Raw genomic sequence first — 15283 nt, forward strand, 5'->3', positions numbered from 1 at the left:
GCAAGGCTCTCGGAAGTCCTAATAATGTTTCTCTGATGGTCAAGGCTTTAAGGGCTGTGTGGATGATACCCCACAAATGTCAGAACAAATGCAAACTCCTTCCTGTTGGGGCACGGCTGGTAGGCCATGGAGCAGGGCGTTATCAATATCCAGATGCTTGAAGAGCAGTTCTGATATGGCTTTCTGGAAGATATGGTTTCACTCTCTTTAGAATAGAGAGCTGTTACCAGGCCATCTTTGTTTTTTGGCAATGTGTTCCTGGAGAGTGAGGGTGGTGTCCAAGGTGAACCTAAATCAACTTGGCTTTCGGTGAAAGATGGGGTGCAAAGCTGTCAAGGTTCATGTAAATGAACCAGGTTTATTTCTTGTTGTTCTTGGTAAATGACATGAATTCTCTATTGGTTGGGTTGAGCTTCAGGTAGGCGCTCAAAATTCAAGTCTGGATGATGTGCAGACTTTGGATGTCTGAAGCAGAGTATACTTTCAGGTACCACCTTGTATCATTGGCATATTGATTCATTTTGATGTTGTGATCTGTGAGTGGAACACCAATCGGCTCCATGTAGAGGTTGAAAGTGATAAGGATAGTATGGAACCCTGGGAAAGTCCGCGGACGCTAGCGATCTTTTGGGACATCGAGATGCACATATAAATAAAGTGATGTTGGTTGAAAATTTAGGAAAGAAGCAGTCAGGGACAATGCTGCTGAATCCCATTTGAAACTCCAGGGTTCATATGAGGATGGAATAGTCGAATGTGTCGAAGACAGCTGACAGGTCCAGCAATATCAGAATGCAGGGGTCAGCTCCATTAACGATCAGTAGAGCATCATCTACAATGTGTAAGGTAGTGGTCTCTATGTAGTAGCTTTATCTGAAGCCAGACTGGCTATCTTAATATCTGTGGTACCCTTGTTGGCAGAGATACTCTGAATCTACCAAATGTTTTATTGTAGACTATTGTACAACTTCTTCTAACCTAATGTACTAATACACCACGGAAATGCTCATAATAAATGACATTTTAAGCTTTCATTGATCTGTTCTTACACTAGTTGTTATTCTGTCCTATTATATGGTATGTTTAACATAAATCATAAATATTTATTTTTTTTAAAGTTAACCTTGTGGCCATTTCTATTGTACTAATTTGACGGAGATGTTGTCTTGAGGCTCATCTTCTTAAATTTGAACCTTGGCACTTGATTGAGAATTGTTTGATGCTATGAAATTCACTTAATCTCCCTGTTTTGTAAAATGTAGATATGTAAAATGAGAACATAAACATGTAATGGGTTTCTGTGATAACTAATCGGCATCGATGCAATCTCCTTCGACAGGGGAATGTTTGTGTAAATGAAATTTTTCAGGAGCTTAGGGAGTTGAGAGATTGTCTCTAAAGAGAGAGGAGTGGCACTTGTGGGTGCCATGTGGTCTCTGTCCTATCAGGCCCACATGGGTAGCAGAGAAAATTCACCTTGCATATTTTCACAAGCACTTAGGAAAGATTTAGACATGTTGACCTTTCCATGTGGTTCTACCCTGGTTCAATATGTTAACAACTTGCTGGAAGCATCTGTGAAACAGTACACTTACTATACCTACTTACCCACCAACCATTGCGTATGCAGAAAAACTGTTAAAAAAAAAAGAAAAGCTACAGGTCTGTGTGCCCCATGTTCAATATTTGAGTCATGACAACTCTGCAAGAGAGATGGAAGCACAACAGGCGGATGCTTCTCTAAAAAAAATTCTGCACTCTTCCCTAATTTTGTTTTGCTCAATTCCCTTCCCCTGTGTTGTCATGAAAGTGAGGGCTTCCACATAGAGGGTTCACACAAGACCATGGTGATAAAAAGAAACTGATTGCCTATTATTCTTTTGCTCTTGATGCTGAAGTGGCAGGGCTTCCTCGATGTCTTTGCGCTATGGCAGTGGATGCCCATCTCTTACAAATGTTTGGCAAAATTGGGGCCTATCCACAAAGGTAAATATACATGTGCATAGTTACTTACATATGTATTTACCACTTCACCTAGATGTAAGTCTACACTTTTTTGCCATTCACCATTTCCAAATATATAGTTAGACCTAAGTTTTTATTGACAATGTATGATGCAGAGAACCAAGTTGAGGTGCCTACAACCCAGGGGGCCGGCTAAGTAGAGTCAGGATATGCAAGTCAAATCAGGATACGAATATGAGTTCCAAGTATTAAACACAGCAAGCCATGTCTTAAGAAATGTAGCAAGCAATGGACGGAGTTGTAGGCTGGCGATAAAGCAGTTGAGGAGCAAGGAGCCTCGGTAGTGGTTTGGTGACCCCATAAGGGCGCCAGGCACATTGCAATAGATCGCGTATGAACGTTAATCAAAACAGAAACACAGGGAAACAATAATCAATCCCACCAAAACCCTCCCCCTCCCCCACCCTATCCCTATCTCCTCAGTGAGCTAACCAGAAGGGAAAAAGGGAAATGTCAGCTCGTGTTCCCTGTATGCTACTCTTGGTCCATCACTTCAGTAAGTAGAAAGGGGTCCGTGTCACGCGTTCTTATGGGAGGATCAAGGTGTCATCAGGGATCAGCTTGAGGATACGATGGTATTGTGGGCAGGACAGTTCTCGAAATTCTGTGGTGAGAATAGTTAAATAGAGTGCTCAGGTTTTGGCATGGGCTTCACTCTTCCCTGCTGCTGCCATAGAAAGCTTCTCCATTGCCAGAAGATTCCAGAGTTGGTGTACCCAGTGTATATGTTCCGGGAACTTGTCTGATTGCCACCTTGCCAGTATAACTCTTAGTGCGGCGTTCAACGCAAGCACCATTTGTCTCCCCCTGAGTGAGCGCAGAGGGAAGGTGATCGCGTTGGGGAGGCCTAAAAGTGTTTACGCAGGGAGTTGGGGTAAGAAAGTATTGAAAGCAACATCAATGTCATCCAGGATCTGTTCCTAGTAGCGGGTCAGTTTGGGGCAGTGCCATTGCAGGTGGATCAAAGTCCCTGGGCTACCGCATCCCCGTCAGCAGAGGCCGTCGTATTGGGGATGCCATTTAGCAAGCCTATCAGGGATATAGTACCAATATGTTGCGATCTTAAAGGTAGTTTCCATGTGGCTCGATGAAAACGCAGTGTGGTGTGTGCGATAAAAAACATCCTCCCACTTCTTGTCCGTTAGCGCGTGCCCGAGTTCTACCTCCCAGCGCTTCTGAACCGCAGTGCGATTTCTAGGTAGGGCTGTGGAAAGGAAGGAGTACATTTTGGAGATGAGGGGTTTGTCGTCTTTCTTGGACATTAGCCATTTCTCGAATGGTAAAAATGGGCAGTATGCTAGTAAGCAAGTCGCGGTGCTAGAGATCCAGTGTATCAACTGGGAGTGCAAATACAAATCGGTCGCAGATAAGTTGTAGTCCAATTGAAGCTCCTTAAAGGGAATAAGGCCTCTGAGATCGAATAGGTGCCCTAAGCATTTACATCCCCCTTCTATCCAGCGTGACGCAGCGCCGTTGAAGCTGAGTTTGCCGTAGGCGCGGTGCGATCGGGCCCCAGACAAATCCCTCAATCGTTGATTGTATCTGTCGCAGGGTGTGTGGTGGTGGTTCTAGTGGCAGCGTTTGGAATAAATACAGAGCCCGCGGCAGTACGTTCATTTTGACCGCAGACAGTCTCCCAAACCAAGTCAAAGGAATGCAACGCCACCGATTTATATCTGTTAGAATCCGTTTCAATAGGGTTAAGTAGTTCCGTTCTGCAGTCTGCACTAAGCTTTTGTGGAGGACCAGCCCCAGGTATGTAATGCCTTCTGTCACCCACTCAAAGGTAAAGCGATTGCGGAGTGTTCCCGCCGTCAACGGAGTGGCGGTGCAATTGAGTACTTGCGACTTCATCATGTTAATTTTAAAGCCGGAGAACTGGCTAAACGTCTGGAGGTCGTCCACAATAGCCAGCAAAGAGGTTAGCGGGTGTGCCACTGAGAAAATGAGGTGCTGGTCTAGGCCAAAGGAGATGCCGCGTTCAAGGGGGTTATCCCGAAGTCGCTGGGCTAACGGCTCCATATAGAGGGCGAAAAGCAGGGGAGAGAGGGGGCAGCCCTGCCTTGTACCGCGCTCACTTCAAAATGGTCAGAGAGGACTCCATTGACCCGCACTATAGATACTCGCGATCCATTTCCGGAACCGTGGCCCTAGGCCAAAGTGCTCAAGTGTCGCGAAGAGATACGGCCAGTGCACGCGGTCGAATGCCTTCTCCGCGTCGATCGCTAATAGTAGGGCATCTTCTTTTGACCGGTGCACTTTATCGCTCAGGTGACATATACATTTGGTATTATCCCCACATTTCCGCCCCTGGATGAAACCGGACTAATCAGGATCTACAAGACCCGGCAAATGAGGGTTTAGTCTGTGCTCTAAAATGCTAGAGAATAGTTTGCCATCTATGTTTAGTAATGACATTGGGCGCTAGGAACTGCAAAGTTCCGGATCTTTGCCTGGTTTGAGAATGACCGAAATAGAAGCTTGCAGCATGGAGGGGGTGAGGGATCCTGTGTCCGCGAAGGAGTTAAACAATTGGGTTAGTAATGGGGCGAGTTCAGCGCAATAAGTTTTGTAAAGAAGGGCACTAAAGCCATCAGGCCTTGGGGCCTTCTGTAACTTCAGCCGCGCAATTGCAGAAATCACTTCTTCTATGCGGATTGGCGAATCCATGGCGTTGGATTCACCCGCCGGCAGCGGTGTCACCCCAGGACCGCCGAGGTAGAAAGAGGGATCAGGCCTTAGGGAAGGATCTGCTGCGTAAAGGGAGCTATAAAAGGATCGAAAAGTTGAAACGATGTCGGCATTACCGGAGATAGATCGGCCAGCACCATCGCGGGGCGTTGTAACCGAGTGGGCCTCCTGTTGGCTACAAAGGCAATGTGCTAGCATGCGGCCTCCTTTGTTTGAGCCGACAAAGTATTTGTGCGTCAGGCGAACCACCGCATGTTCTGCTTGGTCTAGGTCCAGACGTCGGAGCTGGAGTCGCTCCCCCTCTAATTGCCGCCACACTCGGGGGCGCCTGTGCACTTGTGTATGGCCTCAAGCTCTTTTACTGTAGCCTCCAGTTCAGCGCGTTTCGCCCGTCTAGTTTTATTCTCAAAGGTTGCCTTAGCTATGAGAGCCCCTCGTGCTACTAATTTAAGAGGTTCCCAAACCGAGGCGAGTGGCGTATCTTCCCTATCATTAGTCGCTATATAGTCAATGATGCACCGCCTAACGTCAGCAACCACATCGGGAGATCTAAGCAGTGAGTCTCGCAGGCGCCATTGCGGTGTAGCAGCAAAACGTTCAACAGGTAAGCGTAAGGAGAGGGCAATATGCGCATGGTCAGAGAGAGCCCTCGCCTCGATAGTGGATCCTGTAAACAAGAGCCAAGTAGTTGGGGTAACTAGGAAATGGTCAAGCCGAGCATACGTCTTGTGCGCAGCCGAGTAATATGAGAAGTCCTTCTCATCTGGATGTAAGCAGCATCAGGCATCTCCAATCCCCGCATCGCGCAGCCAGTCCCTGTCGTTTGCTGAGAGGGTGCCCGCGCCCCCAATACAAGAGCCAGAGTGATCCAATTCCCCACTCATCACCAGGTTAAGGTCACCCCCTATTACCACCACAGCATCGGGAGAGTGCAGTACCTCGGCGCAGGCATCTATCAGGAACTTCTCTGGGCGATCATTGGGCGAGTAGATGGGGGCAATTGTGCATGAGGAGGTGCCAACTTGGAGCCGTAGAGCTAAAAGGCGCCCTTTAATCTCCGGAATAGTCCCCAATACCGAACCCTTAAAGTGCTTAGCTATCAGAATGGCCACACCACCCCGTTTGTTATCTGTAGAGGACCAGTACTGGTCCACTACAGATAACTAATGTAGTACGGAGACTACATTAGTGGAGGTCATAGACAACATCAGAATGGCAGCAGATAAGGGTCAGGCAGTGATGTTGGTCCTGCTTGACCTGTCTGCTGCCTTCGACACCATATCTCATCAGGTTCTTATCACCCGACTTGAGGAGATGGGTGTAAGAGGTAAAGCACTAAGTTGGTTGACTGACTTTCTGACCAACAGGACGCAAACCGTCAATCTTGGTCCCTATCGCTCTTCAACCACCGGTATCAGCAAGGGGGTCCCTCAGGGCTCCTGTTTGAGCCCTACATTGTTTAATATCTATGTAGCCCCCTTGGCAGGATACCTTAGACGGCTTGGATTTGACCCCATATCCTATGCCGATGACACACAACTTTTGATGTCATTTGACAAAGCAAATCCACTCACCCAGGACTTCTTTTCTGAGGGCATGAAAGGTGTTGCGCATTGGATGAGGGAACATTTTTTACAACTAAACTCTGATAAATCAGAAATCATGCTGTTTGGAGAGGCAAAACTAAGATGGTCCCCTAGTTGGTGGCCAGAGGAATTGGGCTCGGCCCGTCCCCTAAAGATGTTGTAAAGGATTTGGGTGTGCGTCTGGACAACGATCTTACTCTTGAAGAACATGTCAACAGCACTGCCAACACATGCATTCACACTCTTCGCATGTTGCGTAGGGTCTGTCCCTTTCTTCCTATTACCACCCGTAAATCCCTGGTCCAATCATTGATTATCAGTAGATTGGACTACTGCAATGCTTTGCTAATTGCAGCTAAAGAAAAATCTTTATACAAATTACAGGTGGTCCAGAATACCGCAGCCCGATTAGTAAACAACGCACTCCCCAGGACCCCGTCAGCCCCTTTGCTTCGCGACCTTCATTGGCTCCCCATAAAAAAGAGAGTCAGATTTAAAATCTGCTGCATGGTTTTTAAATCCCTGCACAACTTGGGTCCTGGCTATCTTGCTCGGAAACTTGTTAGATACACTCCTACAAGACTATTGAGATCCAGCCAACTTGCGCCCGGATGGGAGGGAAGGCGTTTTCCTATCTGGCACCCCATTATTGGAATCTCCTCCCATTACATCTACGTCAATGTACCAACCTAGGGGTCTTCAGGAAATTACTGAAAACAGAACTTTTCTAATCGTACTCTCCTCAGTGGTCAATCAGCAGTCCAAAGCGCAGAGATACCCCGTATGGGGTGATTCAGGCGCTATATAAAACCCATAAATAAATAAATACTGGTGAGAGAAAGGACCATGGTGTATACGGTGAGTGTCAGTTTGTAGTAAGTGGGTTTCTTGGATGAGGCAGATGTCGCCCCAGGAGTTTTCTAAGAGAGATAATATCGCTCTGCGTTTGACTGGGTTGTTAAGACCCCGAGCATTGAGACTGGTGATTTTAAGATCCAGGTGGGGAGGTATGAATTAGGTAAGCGCTAGAAGAGGGCAATCTACCCCTAGGAGGAGATAAGGCATAAAGGACATGGTTATTGAGGATAGACATACATGCATGGGCACCGTGTGCGTGGCTGCCAGAGGAACTCACTGAGGAGACGTCCCACCCTGCCCCAGAAAGAAAAAAACAACCCCAAAAACAAAACAACTGTAATATCAATGACTGTATCAGACCGCACCTAGGTTGGTCGTCTGCTGTATGAAAAGGAAAAGCCCGCAACAGTGCGGGAGTGACTCATGTCCGTCAAAAGGGTACAGTTCGAGGGTGTGGTGATGAAGCAAGTCCATGTAGGTAGAAGGGTGCCGGGCCTCCGGCCCGCTCGAGTGGAGGGTTCCATCTGTGTGCTAGTTCAGAGAGTCAGGCAGGGGAAGTATTCGCAAGGCTGTTTGCCAGCGAGGCCAGAACATTTTCCTTCTCCCTCGCTCGAGCGGCTGCATCCAGCCCATGAGACGGTGAGGAAGGCTTGCCCACTGTGTGCCAGCGATCCGGCCTGCTGTTGCAGGGAGTAGAGGTCTTTTGTGGGTGAGGCGGGTCTGGAGGCGGGAGTCCCAAAAGATCGGAGGCTTCCTGGAGAGATCGCAGTTGGCGCATTTTCCCATCAAATTTAAAGATCATGCGGAATGGATGGCCCCTGGCATAAGGTATCCCTTTCTCCCTCAGGTGTTGAGTTATGGGCCTGAATTCTCGCCGTCTAAACAGAGTGACAGTAGAGATTCCTGGTAGAGTGTTGGAGCAAGACCGCGGAATTGTAGAGGGTGTGAGTCTCTAGCCTTGCGAAGAATAAGTTCCTTCAGTTGGAAATTGTGAAGACACACCAGGATGTCCGGTGGAGGCGCAGCAGCCCGGCGAGGTAGGCCCACTCGATGCACTCTGTCGATTTGGATCTCAGTGGTATGTTCCAGGCCTAGAATATGACGAAAAAGGGCTTGGTCAAATTCCCCAAGGTCACCTTCCTCCGCTCCCTGTTTCACTCAGCGGATACGAACGTTATTGCGGCAGGAGCGGTTCTCCAGGTCCTCCGCCTGCCCCTGCAGTTCGACTTACTGTTCTTTGAGGAGAATAATTGGCTGTTGTAATATTTCAAGTTCCTCGTCACGCCCGTTTTCGTGCTCCTCTACAGTCGCAACACGGTCTCCTATCTCCGAGACGTCTCTGCGGACCTCGCAAAGGTCCACTACCAATTAGTCCTCAGGCTCCTGGAGGTCATCCTTAAGCGCTGAAAAGAGTGAGGTCATAAAGGCCTTTGTGGCCGGGGCATCTGCACCCTCCGCTGCTCCCGCAGCCAACTCCGAGCCCTGACTGACAATCTTGGCCTGCAGCATGTCCATGACTGAGCAATCCTTCCTAGGCCGCCCGACGCCATGAGGGCCCACTGCCCGAAAGGCCTGATTTAAAAGGTCTCAGCCACCGAGGGACTTAGTAGGCTGCGCTGGGATACAAGGCGTAGGTGGGGCGAATGCTGGGGTTAGCTGGACAAGGCCCAGAGTGTAAGAAGAGTGCGTGTCCTGGTGCTGGGGCAGAGTCGTCTGTCGCTCCTGCCGGGGGACTTACGGGACGTGTTCAGAGGCCTGTATTGGGTGTGCTGGAGTGCAATCGCCAGGCGCTCAACCGGGTAGAGTCGGGTACCTCTGTTCCACCCCGAAATCAGCAGCGCCGTTAAGTGTGAGCTTGGTTCCCGACACCCAGGCAGACGTGATATTCAACCGCGGTGTGGGTGGGGCGTGCCTCATCATCCAATAGAATCTTCATCCCCTGCGCCCCCCTCACCAACAGCGGTGGCCCTCTCGCTATGTCCTCTGCAGCGCAGATGGCAGGACCTGCACAGGTGTCGCTCAGTAACTGACGCGAGCAGGGCTCTGCGAAGTCCAGAGCGCAAGGCGGCATTCAGGGTCTATGCCTGCGCTGGGACGGCCAAGTCTCAGAGGAGGGAGGCCACCGGCGGGAGAGAGCCGAGCCGTTGAAAAATGGGTCCGGGGCAAGTCCCCCCCAGGCAAGGCTGCACTTGGAAGGCGGGCGTTCTGCCGCTTCAGAGACCGGTGGTCCGCGGGCTCCGCCCCCCGCCCCGAGGCGGACACAAACAAGGGAGAACACGCCACCTAAAGCAAAGGAGGGCGCCGGCTTGCTATGCGAGCCGGGCCACCAGGAGATGGGCCGGGCAGCAGGACTCACCTCGGGCAAGGCCTCGAAAACATGGTGGGCGCCCCCGCCTCTTCAAACAGCCATGGTCCACGGGCGCCGATCACCGCCCCGAAGTGGACCTGCGCTAGCAGGCACAGATGACAGTGGGGGGGCGCTGCCCTGCCCTAGGCTCAACCGAGGCCGTCCCCTGCACCGCACCTACTGGGGCGGGACCCAAGAGCGACCAAGGCACCCAGGGGGAATCGAAGCACTGGTGACGCTGGTCCGGGACAGTCCGGAGGCCGGAACCACTAGAAGAGCACCCTCGGGGAGGCAGCGCGGCGGCAGGTACCTGAAACCCACGAGGGGCAAAGATCGAGCCAGGAAGGTCGCAGGCAGGCTGCAGCGCTCAGCGGGGAGACCAGATGTAAATCCCGGCCGTTCCATGCCAGGCCGCAGCCGTTGGTCTCTGGGTTGCGCCTCGTGGTCGGCAGCCCCACGTCCCGACACGGCCGCTCAGGTCCTCCGTAGGTAGTTGCCGCAGGTCAGCCGGTCAGGTCAGGAGTCTGCCACTCGCTGGGGCTATAGATAGAGTGCACTCGGTGGGCCGGATCGATCGCAAGGCATGTCCTATGCGGTCGCCATCTTGGCCAAGCCCCCAGATCTAAGTTTAGACTTACATGTCTTTATCCTCTCAAATCAGGAGGTGGAAACTCCTACAATAGGATTTACAAGCTTTACTTCGCCATATTAGTTGAGTGCTCTGTCACATTGGCAGAGATCTCCCAATAGAAAGTATTGGGAAAATTGATATAGGTCATCATACTGTAAAAGAATGAAACCTATTTTGATGTGCAGAGAGAGTACCAGCTGTCACGTAGTACGAACGCAATGTGGGTGCACGTTCAAGTCATCCGGAATTGCGGGTCCTACATTTGTTTGCCATACATGGCTGTGCCCACATCAGCTGACTCCTTCTTGATGCAAGTCTTCATCATGCCCACGTCCCGCCGGAGTGTGATATCCATGATCTGGGGAGAGGGGGCTATTACCGCTGGGATCAGACTGTGTATATAGCCCTGCAGCTCGGCGTGCATTCTGCAGCCGCGGTCTCAGACTCACCAATGCCCCCTGCTGACACAGGGCCTCCAAGGTCTGTGGCGACGCTGATGTGGCTCTGCTGTGCAGGTCGCCCCTCAGGAGAGGACATTTCAGTCAGTGCAGCCCAGGCCCCAGCCTGCCCAAGCCCCCTTACTGCATCCCACTGTTCCAGGATTGCCTCTGTTTACGGTCTGACGCTGCAAATAACGGCAGGCCAATCACGGAGCTTCGTGTAAGGCAGCCATCACGGTTGCCGGCGCAGCCATGCCTCGAGTTTATTAATTATTTATTGCAAAAATTAATAGTCTGAGAGTTACAGTATGAGCCGACAACATGATCCCCCTACACCGGTACACAGCTCCTTGACATAAGAAAAGATGCAAATATATACTCTAGCGCAGAAATTTCTAGTATCACTCATGACTAAATTCTCACCAGGAACAATAGCAGGTGTATAGAAGAACTCATGAAAGATGTTCTACATAAATAGCAACAATGTTAACATTTTTGACTGAGTAATCTAGTTTCTCATATTCCTCTCTAGAGCGTCAAAGAGCTGATGAAAGGAATGCTTGCAATTTTTCTAACCACTGGCAATCGCTCGGGGTAGCATCCCAATACATTGTTCTATTGCACACCATGCAACTCAGTTTTGAGCAAGCCATATGCAAATCAGTCTTGACCCTACTCCTCATGGGAACAGTCCAGCCCGAACTGCCAATCCCTAAACCGGAACACAAGCAACCTAGGACCAGTTTCACCCTAGTTATGGGCTCATCAGCTAGATGTAGTTTGGTTCCAGTGCCGCAGTGAGTATGGGACCCACGTCTGGGCATACCCATGCCACTTAGGGGGTACTACATGAAACACACAAATGGTGATGGGAGGAATGCTTTCAATTTGTCTTACCACTGGCAATAGCTCAGGGTAGCATCCCGACTCATTGTTCTCCTACTTATCATGGCCCCTCTGTTTGGACCCAGCCATAGGCAGATTGATCTTGACCCTGCTCTTCATGGGACCAGTCCAGCTCGAACTGCCAAGCCAAGTCCTCCCTGCACTGAAACACAAGCAAATTAGGACTGATTTTGCCAGTGGTGGAACAAAACTTGAGGGGGCCCCCCTGCAAAGTACATGGAGGGGTCCCCCCATGCTCCGTACCTAATCAGGAGCTCTCAGGCTATCAAGACTGCCGCTGGTGCACAGTACTGGAGGGGGACCCCCTGGAGCTCATGGCCCACTAGATTTCACCCTAGTTATGTGCTCATCAGCCGTGAACAGTTTGGTTACAGTGACACTGAGCACAGGACCCAGGTCTGGACACACTCGTGCCACTAAGGGTGGTACTTGAAACACACACAAGGTGATGGGAGGAATGCTAACAATTTGTCTAACCACTGGCAATTGCTCGGGTAGCATCCCAACCCATCGTTCTTTAGATCACCATGCCACCTCAGTTTGGAACCAGCCATAGGCAAATCAGTCTTGACTCTGCTCCTCATAGGGACAGTCCAGCCGAATGGTAAAGCTAGGCCCTCCCTGAACCGGAACACAAGCAACCCAGGGCCGGTTTACCCAAGTACATTGAACACAAGGTCCTCTTCCTCCCTGTATCCCTTGATGTGCCACTCCCCGCCTAGATGTCTTACTGGGATTCCTTTCATAGTCAGCTCATTTAAATGGGTCATACAGTCAATGTGATCACAGTAGCTGTCAATACGTAACCAGACATCATCAAAGAAAGGGACATTAGCAAATCCATGTTGTTGGGAATGCAGTTGTAGACCTGGATTTTATAACTCATATCACAAAGAGGCATCTACCTCCTACAACACACGATTATCAAGAGCTTTAAAGAATTCTCCTGGCTTGTCCTATCAATTCTCATCAATAGCAGAGACATTTGGTGTAGCTGAAATGAACATGGTCCATTTGTGGGGTGGTGGTGAAATGTTTAGGGTTGGACAAAATCCCCTGTCTGTTCAAGAATCAAAAAATGATAGGGATGAAAGTCCTGCCCACCACTGTCACACGGCTGGTCTCAGAAACAGAGGGCAGTGATAAAAGGGCAAGTGATGTCTAGCCCATTAAACAGAACTTCAAGATACTGGTTTCAAGAACTTGTATCAAATCCTAGAGCATACCATGAACTTGTTTTCACCTTCTAGGATGGGGGTCAGAGTCTGTGTCTGGGTGGCTAGGGTACTGTTCCTCGTCACAGTCTTTACAACAGTGATTCATCACCTGGAGGCAGGCAACTCCCTTGACCAGATACAATACCAAAGGCAGGTCTTCCATTAGCACCTAAATTAAACTATAAAATGGTTTACTTCCCTCTTTCGACCATAGGATGATTAGAAGCCCCTCCCACTTCCGGTACAATATCAACCCTGAACATCCATTGCAAGGGAATGAATGGAGGGATGCAGAACTCTGATGAGGAACACGCGGTCTTGAAATGACGAGTACTAATCAGTAATCGTGGTATTAACGGTGCCAGAGATACCTGCATGGTAGATTACAGCGATCAGTCAAAATGGAAGACTGAGTAGCTGCAGTGCTCCTGCATCTGATGCCATATCCTGTCCCTGCCAGATTATTGTTTTCCCTGCGCCTGCAGGAGTAGAAGATAAGAGTTGAGTCAGTGGCACTACAGTAACGCCATAAATCTTTTTTCACATGATGGCGTCAAACAATCTTATGTTCATTATCCAGGACTTTCAAAACCCCGCTACCCATGTGCACGCAAATACCCTGTGGGATTTCAGTTGAATCTGAGAGTTTTTTCCCTTAGTTCTCTGCTTAATATTTCCACTGTAGGTTCACTTCGTGGCCATTTACACTCCTGCACTAAATCTAGGGGACATTCTCCGATTCTAAAAAAAACTAACACAAAAGGGAGACAAGGTATTCGACCTGGCTTTAGGGATAAGTGTAAACAATGAGGCAGGTAGTGCTGTATAATAGGAATCATACATTTCCTCACATTTTTTACACACCACTGCAACCTACAAAATGGGGGTGGCCACCTATCATAGATTCACTGTGACTATGGTCCCGATCACAAATTTTTCAGAGGTACCACCCCTCAGGCATACAAGTTTTTGTGGGTTTGGGAACACACCTGGTAAAACCAAATGCATACATTTCCCACCGGCTGAGGGTAGGGTTCTCGGATGCAATGATGGGGTCTGCCATCCCAGTACCAGTACCAGGGTGGTATTCCCCACTCTGGCCCTGGAATTGCCTGGCACAGTGACTGGAATACTAGACAGGCACAGTAATACTTGTGTCCCTATATACAGCAGGACTGTACTTGGAATACGGGCATAAGTAAGCACCCTCGCCTGCTCCTCTTCTTTTTTCCATTTAATTCACCCTTCAGTGGATGCCGTCGACCCTCCTCACACTCAAAGAATTAGAGCCTTTCCTCTCCTAAATAATCTGCTTTCAGCAGAGGAGCATTCCCAACCTACAGTGCCAGTGAAGACCGACTCACAATTGCTCGCGCTCCCAGAAGCCCACGTATCATCAATTTGCTTGGTTTAATGAAATGCTTTTCCAGATTAATCGCGGTGTTCTTCAGTCCTCGGGGTTATTGGTGAACATAAATCCCCAGTGCTGTGTCAGAGGCACATAAAAGAGGAATTGAGGGCTGACATATTTAAAGAAACATGCACTGCGCCCCAGCAACCACCATTTTCTGCTTGGTGAGGCACACGGCAAGCAGTTCCATTTCATGGACCATGCCTTAAATGCAGTCACTTCCGGAGGTGGAACAGACTTCTCTGTAGCTTTTTGGTGCACAGTGGGCATTTTTGTTGTATAATTATTTCCCCCTTAAACGGAGTGTCTGGTATGCTCAATGGCCTCTTGGAGCATGCATAACATCTGTTTCCGCAAGAATGGACTTACAGTTGTACCTCAGATAGACCCAAACATTTACACTATTCCCACCTACAGATGCACCATGTAAGGTCATCATTGGCCAATGCAAAGGTTCGAATTCTTGACTTTGCATGAATGCCAGAATTGTAATTTAGTATGACTGGCCCATGTTAATGCTTATGATGACTCATGCCAGTTGCTTTGGGCATTACAATTAAGAGATGGGGGCTAATTCCAAGTTTGACAGGCTGAGTAGTGTCTGTTGGGATGGTGGAGATAATTTTCTACGCATCCGAAGGATACTCCCCCTGCCAAATTTAGATTTGTCTCCTGGCTCAGTTGACAACTCTGTACATTGAAAGGAACCGCGATTACAGCGTTAAATGTAACACATATATGGTGTATGTCCGCAATTGGTTTTCATAGATGTTCGCGAAACGTTTAAAACTTAAATGGGAGTTTGGTTTTGAAAAACGACCCCCCCCCCCCAAAAAAAAAAAAAAAACCCTTGGAGGTTTCTCCCAAGGTGTGGAGATCATTATTCATACGTTTTCATATCCCTCAACATCAGGTTTTCTTGGTGGTGATGGACTGGAGTTGACAGGGATAACACCACCCACCCTAAACAAGGCAGATGTTGTAATGTCCCTCATCTGACGGTCCCTACTCCGTTGAGTCACTAGTGGAAGTATTCTGTTGATGGAGCCAGCAGTGGGTCTGTAAACTGATTACTGAAGGCCCACCCATCTCTATATGAGGCGGGCAGACAAGGATTTGGCAGGCAGGTTACTCTGTCGCATTTGTAACAGAGTATGTAAACCCTGACTGC

At 49.2% G+C, this 15283-nt stretch overlaps 1 protein-coding gene across 2 annotated transcripts in view; it reads right to left on the reverse strand.

The window, feature by feature from the left end:
- LOC146775949 (uncharacterized) overlaps positions 1-15283 on the reverse strand; it is a 790744-nt gene that overhangs the window by 35457 nt on the left and 740004 nt on the right. The window lies entirely within an intron of this gene.

This window comes from Triturus cristatus, chromosome 12 (genome assembly GCF_964204655.1).
Source record: "Triturus cristatus chromosome 12, aTriCri1.1, whole genome shotgun sequence".
NCBI classification, from domain to species: domain Eukaryota; kingdom Metazoa; phylum Chordata; class Amphibia; order Caudata; family Salamandridae; genus Triturus; species Triturus cristatus.